This window comes from Micropterus dolomieu, linkage group LG20, assembly GCF_021292245.1.
Source record: "Micropterus dolomieu isolate WLL.071019.BEF.003 ecotype Adirondacks linkage group LG20, ASM2129224v1, whole genome shotgun sequence".
Taxonomy (NCBI): domain Eukaryota; kingdom Metazoa; phylum Chordata; class Actinopteri; order Centrarchiformes; family Centrarchidae; genus Micropterus; species Micropterus dolomieu.
The window spans coordinates 33,919,380-33,925,667 of record NC_060169.1 but is presented as its reverse complement, the minus strand read 5'-3'; the positions used below and the strand labels follow the sequence as shown (position 1 = coordinate 33,925,667).

Below are 6,288 nucleotides of genomic sequence, written 5' to 3'. Positions count from 1 at the left end.
TCAGATGTCCATTTTAACTCCTAAATTATAGCATTAGTTTACTTTAATTAGCTCCTATGCCGTATGAGTCAAATGCTTCCCACAATCGAACCTACAGGCTCATTGTTCAGCAAAGGTTTATGTTCCCTGTATCCAACCATCTTTTTATCACCTTAGTTAGAGAATAAATTCACTGTAATATAATCAAGAGCTGTGTGTGTTGCCTATTTATAGTTCCTGCCAAGAGAATTGACTCTTTAGATATGAGACTGACTGATTTAAGATAATTGAGCGATTATTAACTAACTGATCACTAGTAATAATTGTATAATTATTCAAAACTACCTAGAGGTCCGGAGACTCTAGGATTATAACAACTCCGGTGGTGCCCTTTACGAGGAATTAAATAAAATGATTTTATGAATCTTAAAAATTCATAATTGGGTATCAATTCTCATAAATTTATTAAAATGCATAACTAATAAATTTAGGTCTACTACAGCTGTGTTGTCGGAACAAACCAGGATGTGGTGGCCTTGGAGATCGGGCAGGAAACTCCTTAGGGCCTGGAACACCGCCAACATCTCGAGACAGTTGATATGCCACTCAGACTGATGCACCTGCCAGGATCCCCTTGCAAAGCGGCCGCCCATGACCGCGCCCCAGCCCGTGAGGGAGGCGTCTGTCGAAATGACCAGCCGGCGACAAGACCCTCCCAGCAAGGGCCCCTGGGACAGGAACCAAGTTTCCTACCAAACTGATAGGGAACGAAGACACTTGCGCGTAACCCAAATCAGACGGAAAGGATTTCCCCTCGGGGAAAAACCCTTGGTCCTTAGCCACCACTGCAGGGGTCTCATGTGCAGCAGTCCAGATGGTATTACGCTGGACGCAGCCGCCAGGAGACCCAACACTCGTTGAAAGTGTTTTATAGTGATGGCGTGGCCTAACTTCACCCCTTTCACGGCAGCCAATATGGTGTCGACACGTGCCGGAGACAATTGTGTCCGCATCGTTGTCGAATCCCATACTACCCCTAGGAAAGTAGTCCGTTGGGTGGGCGCCAGCACACTCTTCTTTGCGTTGAGCCTCAGCCCTAAACGCAGCAGATGAGCCAGAACGACATCTCGATGCCTAACCGCCAACTCTCGAGACTCGAGCTCCGTCGGGACTGGATGACGGTCCTCAGATCGCATCTCTCAGAAGGCTGAGGGTGAGAGCGCCGTCTCGCTGCCCCAGCTCCTCGGGGGGGCCCCCGAAAAGCGACACTCTGCTTCCTCTCCTCTCCGTAGGAGCTCGTAGAGGGAAGGGACCTACGCTTGGCAGCCTCAGCTGCCTTGGGTCCAGACCGGCGAGGGAGGTACTGGCGGAACACTTCGCCCTTTCATCAAGCTTACCACTAGCCTGTGATGTCTGCTCCTCCTGTGGCCAGTTGATGTTGAGCTTAGCCACGGCTCTAGTCAACACCTCCAGCAGAGAGAACGGGCTCCCGAACGAGGAAAGGAAGCGTCGGAGCCAGCGGATGAAGGTCGTCCCGAAATCCTCCGACAGATCACGCTGTGAACCCCATGAGTGAAGCTGCCGGGCCGCCTCAGTGGCCGCAGGGCCCGCACCACGGGGAGCACACATCCGGCCATCCTCGGAAAAGAGAGCCATGCTGTACCTCAGTACCCGCACGGAAAGGGCTTCGCAACGGGCGCAGGCAGCCCCCTCGAGAGCTGCCCGGGCGTGCTCCATCCCCAAACATGAGACACACATCTCATGAGAATCTCCATCCGTGATGTACCGAGGGCAAGAAAAAACACACCTTCTGTACATCTGGTTGCCGGACATGCTGGTAGACTTCTTCTTCAGGTAAGACACACTGCTTGTAGGACTGGAGCTTTCTTCAAACAACATACAGAGCGCCCGCTGAATAGAAAAAAGCTAATGATGAGTGTGTACAGGTGTGCTTTATACTCCTCCGGTTATTCCGTCACACCTTACCGTTCTAGCAACAAGCCAATAGGATTGGAGTGATTTCATTCACGTTCAGACCTGCTACGCCTAGAGGCGTTCCCATAGTGTCGTAACCGACGCAGTTCGAGTTCCCTCGAAGGGGAACTGTACAGTACAACACACCAAACAACAAATTATTCTGCCCCAGCGTCCTGTCTTTGGTCTGGGACAGGCCAGAGATTCTCGTTCTCCACCTGGGTAGGTGTGCTAATTGAGTTCAACCTATGCTGACTTGAGTGAACAATATTGAATGTCAGCGCTTTCTCAATGACCACAGGTGTAGGCAATGAGAAATGAAGGGATATGTGTTTAGAGTTTAGGGAAATGAGTGTGCTTTTTGAAAAATGGAGTTAAATTAAATTTTAGTTCAATAGCCTGGTTATAGTGTTTAAGCAATTGAGAAAAACTGTAAATGAAAACAAAGGAATCATCTTAACATAACAACTAATGGAACCTAAGATAACCAGTCTGGAAAGCTATACAAATTAACTGCACCACCTTCCAATTTCACTGGTCAAAATGTGGAAACTCAAAGCTTTCTTAACTGGTCTGACTACTTATGAAGTCAGAGAATCATAATTCCAAACTCCCTGTCCTCTCACTTTGTAGAATAGAACAGAAACTCAGTGGATACAATTCTGTTTCTACTTCCTTTTAATAATGTATGAAAGTGAATAGATTAATTTCCCCCCTCCGTTCAATATTTAAGTGCACAAGGCTACCACTGATCCATAGTGAATCTGTGCTGCTGCTTTTACTGCGTTAGGTACCTCCTCAGTAAGTGTCCCAATATCTCACTCTTGCTTCTCCGATACCATCTGAGGCAGAGGAGTAATATTGTATAGATTCTCCAGTAAAAGGAACCCATATATCAAGGGTACTGGGTCAGTGGATAATTTACTCAAGAAGTGCTACTGAGGAACAGCTAGCTGGGCTACTGTCCACAGTATCAACGCTATCTGATATTTTACTCCATCTACCTGCTACGTGTGCCCTGTCTATACCATGTCATATCAAAAAACAAAAACAAAGTGCACAGTGATTTTTTTTTTAGGGAAATTATGCTGTTTTTCAAGAAATTGAGAACTTATATCAGTTTCATTTTCCACATTGTAACTTAAATGAAGGGTACTTGGAGGTTTTCAGAGTTTGAAACTTTTTATGAGATCAGATTAAATTTATGCTCCGGGTTTGGGGAAATTGGGAAGATAATGTTTCAGTATAGGAGTAAAATAGAAGTAAGTAGTTAATGAACAGAAGAATAGACAGATAACAGAAGAATATATATGAAAAGGTTTATTTAAACCCTTTCAAAGACAATTTGAAATGTTCATGCTTTGTGATTGCTTGTCCCTTAGTGATAATATGTTATGATGGCTGTCGCTACTCACAGCAACACCCCCAAGATGTCAGAGAGGAAACATGTATACAGAGGAGGTGATGTGAAACTGGCATAATAAAACTTAATAATATACCTGGAATAAACTTGTGTAAGGAGTAAGACTGAGTCATGTCATGTTCATAATTTATCCATATTCAGAGTGAAAAAAAGAAGGCGGCTCATTGTGGCTGTTTGTGACAATTTCATGTGCTAGTAAGAATATTTAGAGGAAGCTTACATATGTCTTTAACTAAGAAGTCCTCATACCGTACCAACATGACAAAATTGTTTACTTATCAGTGCTTTCCAGAACAGCCCATTTGAGTGTTAATGTTACACGCTGCTGTAGGCTGACACTTGAGATGGGGGTTTTAGGCCCAAATGCAGACACTGGAGCGAACTTATATCAAATAGAATATAAGTGTGATTTATTTATCCAAAAGGGGGAACTTACAAATGTGGTAAAGTAGAGCTGGCAGTCCAAAACAAAAACAGTTGCGGAACAGTAATCCGCAACTGAAAAGTGAGTAGTCCATAAATCCAAACAGAAGCTCCAAGGTACAAAAGGTAATATTCCAGAGACATAACATGAAACATAGGTAAGGTCATAAGCAACAATGAGAAACATGAATGAAACAATGAACCAGCAACTACCACCAGGACGACAACCACTATATACAGTATATACACACACAGGAGGGATGAGGACAACCAGCGGTGTACTGGGACTGAAATTCAGCTCTGGACTATAAGACGGAGAGGCCTTTCATGCGAGCGCCCTTTGGGGGCGGGGAGAAAGATTTTTTGCAGTTATTTTAATACATATAGTGTTTTTGTTGTATACAGTGAATCAGATTATGCGGACGACCTTCAAGAAACTTTAGTATGACACCTGCCTCCTCACTTTGTATAAGCAAGGCACCACTGCACTGAACAAGACCAGGTCAGACAAGCCTGAGTCAGTGAGAGTACTAAAATAGTTAAATATAATCAAAAACTACAATGCACTCCCCTAACATATTGCAGTGTGTGTTTCAGGGCTCTACGCTAACATGTGCTCCTAAATGAAATAATCTAGGAGCACACATAGAAATTTAGGAGCACAGCGAAAAATGTTCAAGTAACAGAGTTTAACAAACTATTTATTATAAACATATTTACACTATGTGTGCTCCTTCTCTTTGTGTTTAACTATGGTATGAAACCATTGGAGGACTATGGAAGTGAAGACACTTGTATCTGGACACTCTGCATTGGCTTTAAAATTTTGTTAAAGCTTTTAAAAATATTAAAACAGACGTTTTTAAAATGTGACACATTGAAAACAGCTTTTAAAACACGGATCACTCATCACAAAAAACTTTACTGTGATTGGTGCTTGTCTAGTTTTTGAACCAGGAACGGATGCATGGTACCTGCAGAACCCACAAAACCCACGCCACAACTATTGTAAAGAATACTACTGAACCGTATTACAAAACATTTTGTAAAACAGATGTAAAACAGAACAAGGTGAACGTGTTGCTCTCAGGAGGCGGCTAGAAGGAGCACATATACTGGCACACCGGCATCCTGTGCAGTGGAAATGTGCATCTTTCCACTGCAGAGGCTCTTTCCACAACATGGAGGAGAAACTAGTTTAAATTAGTGTATTAGTGTAATATTACAACATTAAATAGAAAGTGAAATTTTAATCTAATTATATACTATCAGTATGTTAATATACTAATTATATAATCTTACTATATGCATTGTCATTTTATTTCATAGTAGCCTATACAATGTATCTCACCACCGGTATAATATTAATTCCACTTGGACAAAACAGAAGTTTCATGTTTGTGAGTTGTTTTCAGTCGTTAAATCCTTGTGCAAGAAAAATGCACACCATTCATGTAGGAGGAGTTCAACATTAGAAAGTTTACTGTAGCACGTCAAACCATTTTCATGTCCCGCCCCATCAACACTGTGATTGGTCAGTTGACGAAGTGACATTGACGAGCACATCGATTTTATGAAAAGTTGAATATGTTTCAGCAAAAGGAACCTGATATGGCTACATAGCCAGCTAGCCAAACCCACAATCTCCTTATCTTCCACCTACTGTCTTCTGTCTTCAGATGCTGACACTGATCTCTCTCTTTGTTTTGTAATGAGCCGCTCAAGTGGCCACCGAGAGACCCATCCACCGTGATCGCTCCCGGTGCTCAGGTGACAAGCTTGCTTTTTCCTGCCAGAATTTCGACAACTCTCATTTGACTGACACCAGCTTTGTGGTCCATCCGGTACCTGTCACTGTTTTGTCTGGTTCTATTGACCTTCTCCTTCTCCTGCAGCTCTGCCTGTACCTCCTCTTCCTTCTCTCTCTCATCAGCATGACTCGGCTCATCAACCTGTCTCTCTGCTTCCACCTCCACTGACCATAATAGCTTCTATACATACAGACATAGAGAGGTTCCTCGCTTATAGAAGGATGATGTCTTTGTGTGATAACACATTGCAAACTGTTGTTTATAATATATACAGTGGGTACGGAAAGTATTCAGACCCCTTTAAATTTTTCACTCTTTGTTTCATTGCAGCCATTTTCCAAAAATCAAAAAAGTTCATTTTATTTCTCAGTAATGTACACTCAGCACCCCATCTTGACAGAAAAAAACAGAAATGTAGAAATTTTTGCAAATTTATTAAAAAAGAAAAACTGAAATATCACATGGTCATAAGTATTCAGACCCTTTGCTCAGTATTTAGTAGAAGCACCCTTTTGATCTAATACAGCCATGAGTCGTTTTGGGAAAGATGCAACAAGTTTTTCACATCTGGATTTGGGTATCCTCTGCCATTCCTCCTTGCAGATCCTCTCCAGTTCTGTCAGGTTGGATGGTAAACGTTGGTGGACAGCCATTTTCAGGTCTCTCCAGAGATGCTCA

General features: G+C 42.8%; 1 protein-coding gene across 6 annotated transcripts in view; it reads right to left on the bottom strand.

The window, feature by feature from the left end:
• Positions 1–6,288, bottom strand: part of mtss1lb (MTSS I-BAR domain containing 2b) — a 771,894-nt gene that overhangs the window by 557,539 nt on the left and 208,067 nt on the right. The window lies entirely within an intron of this gene.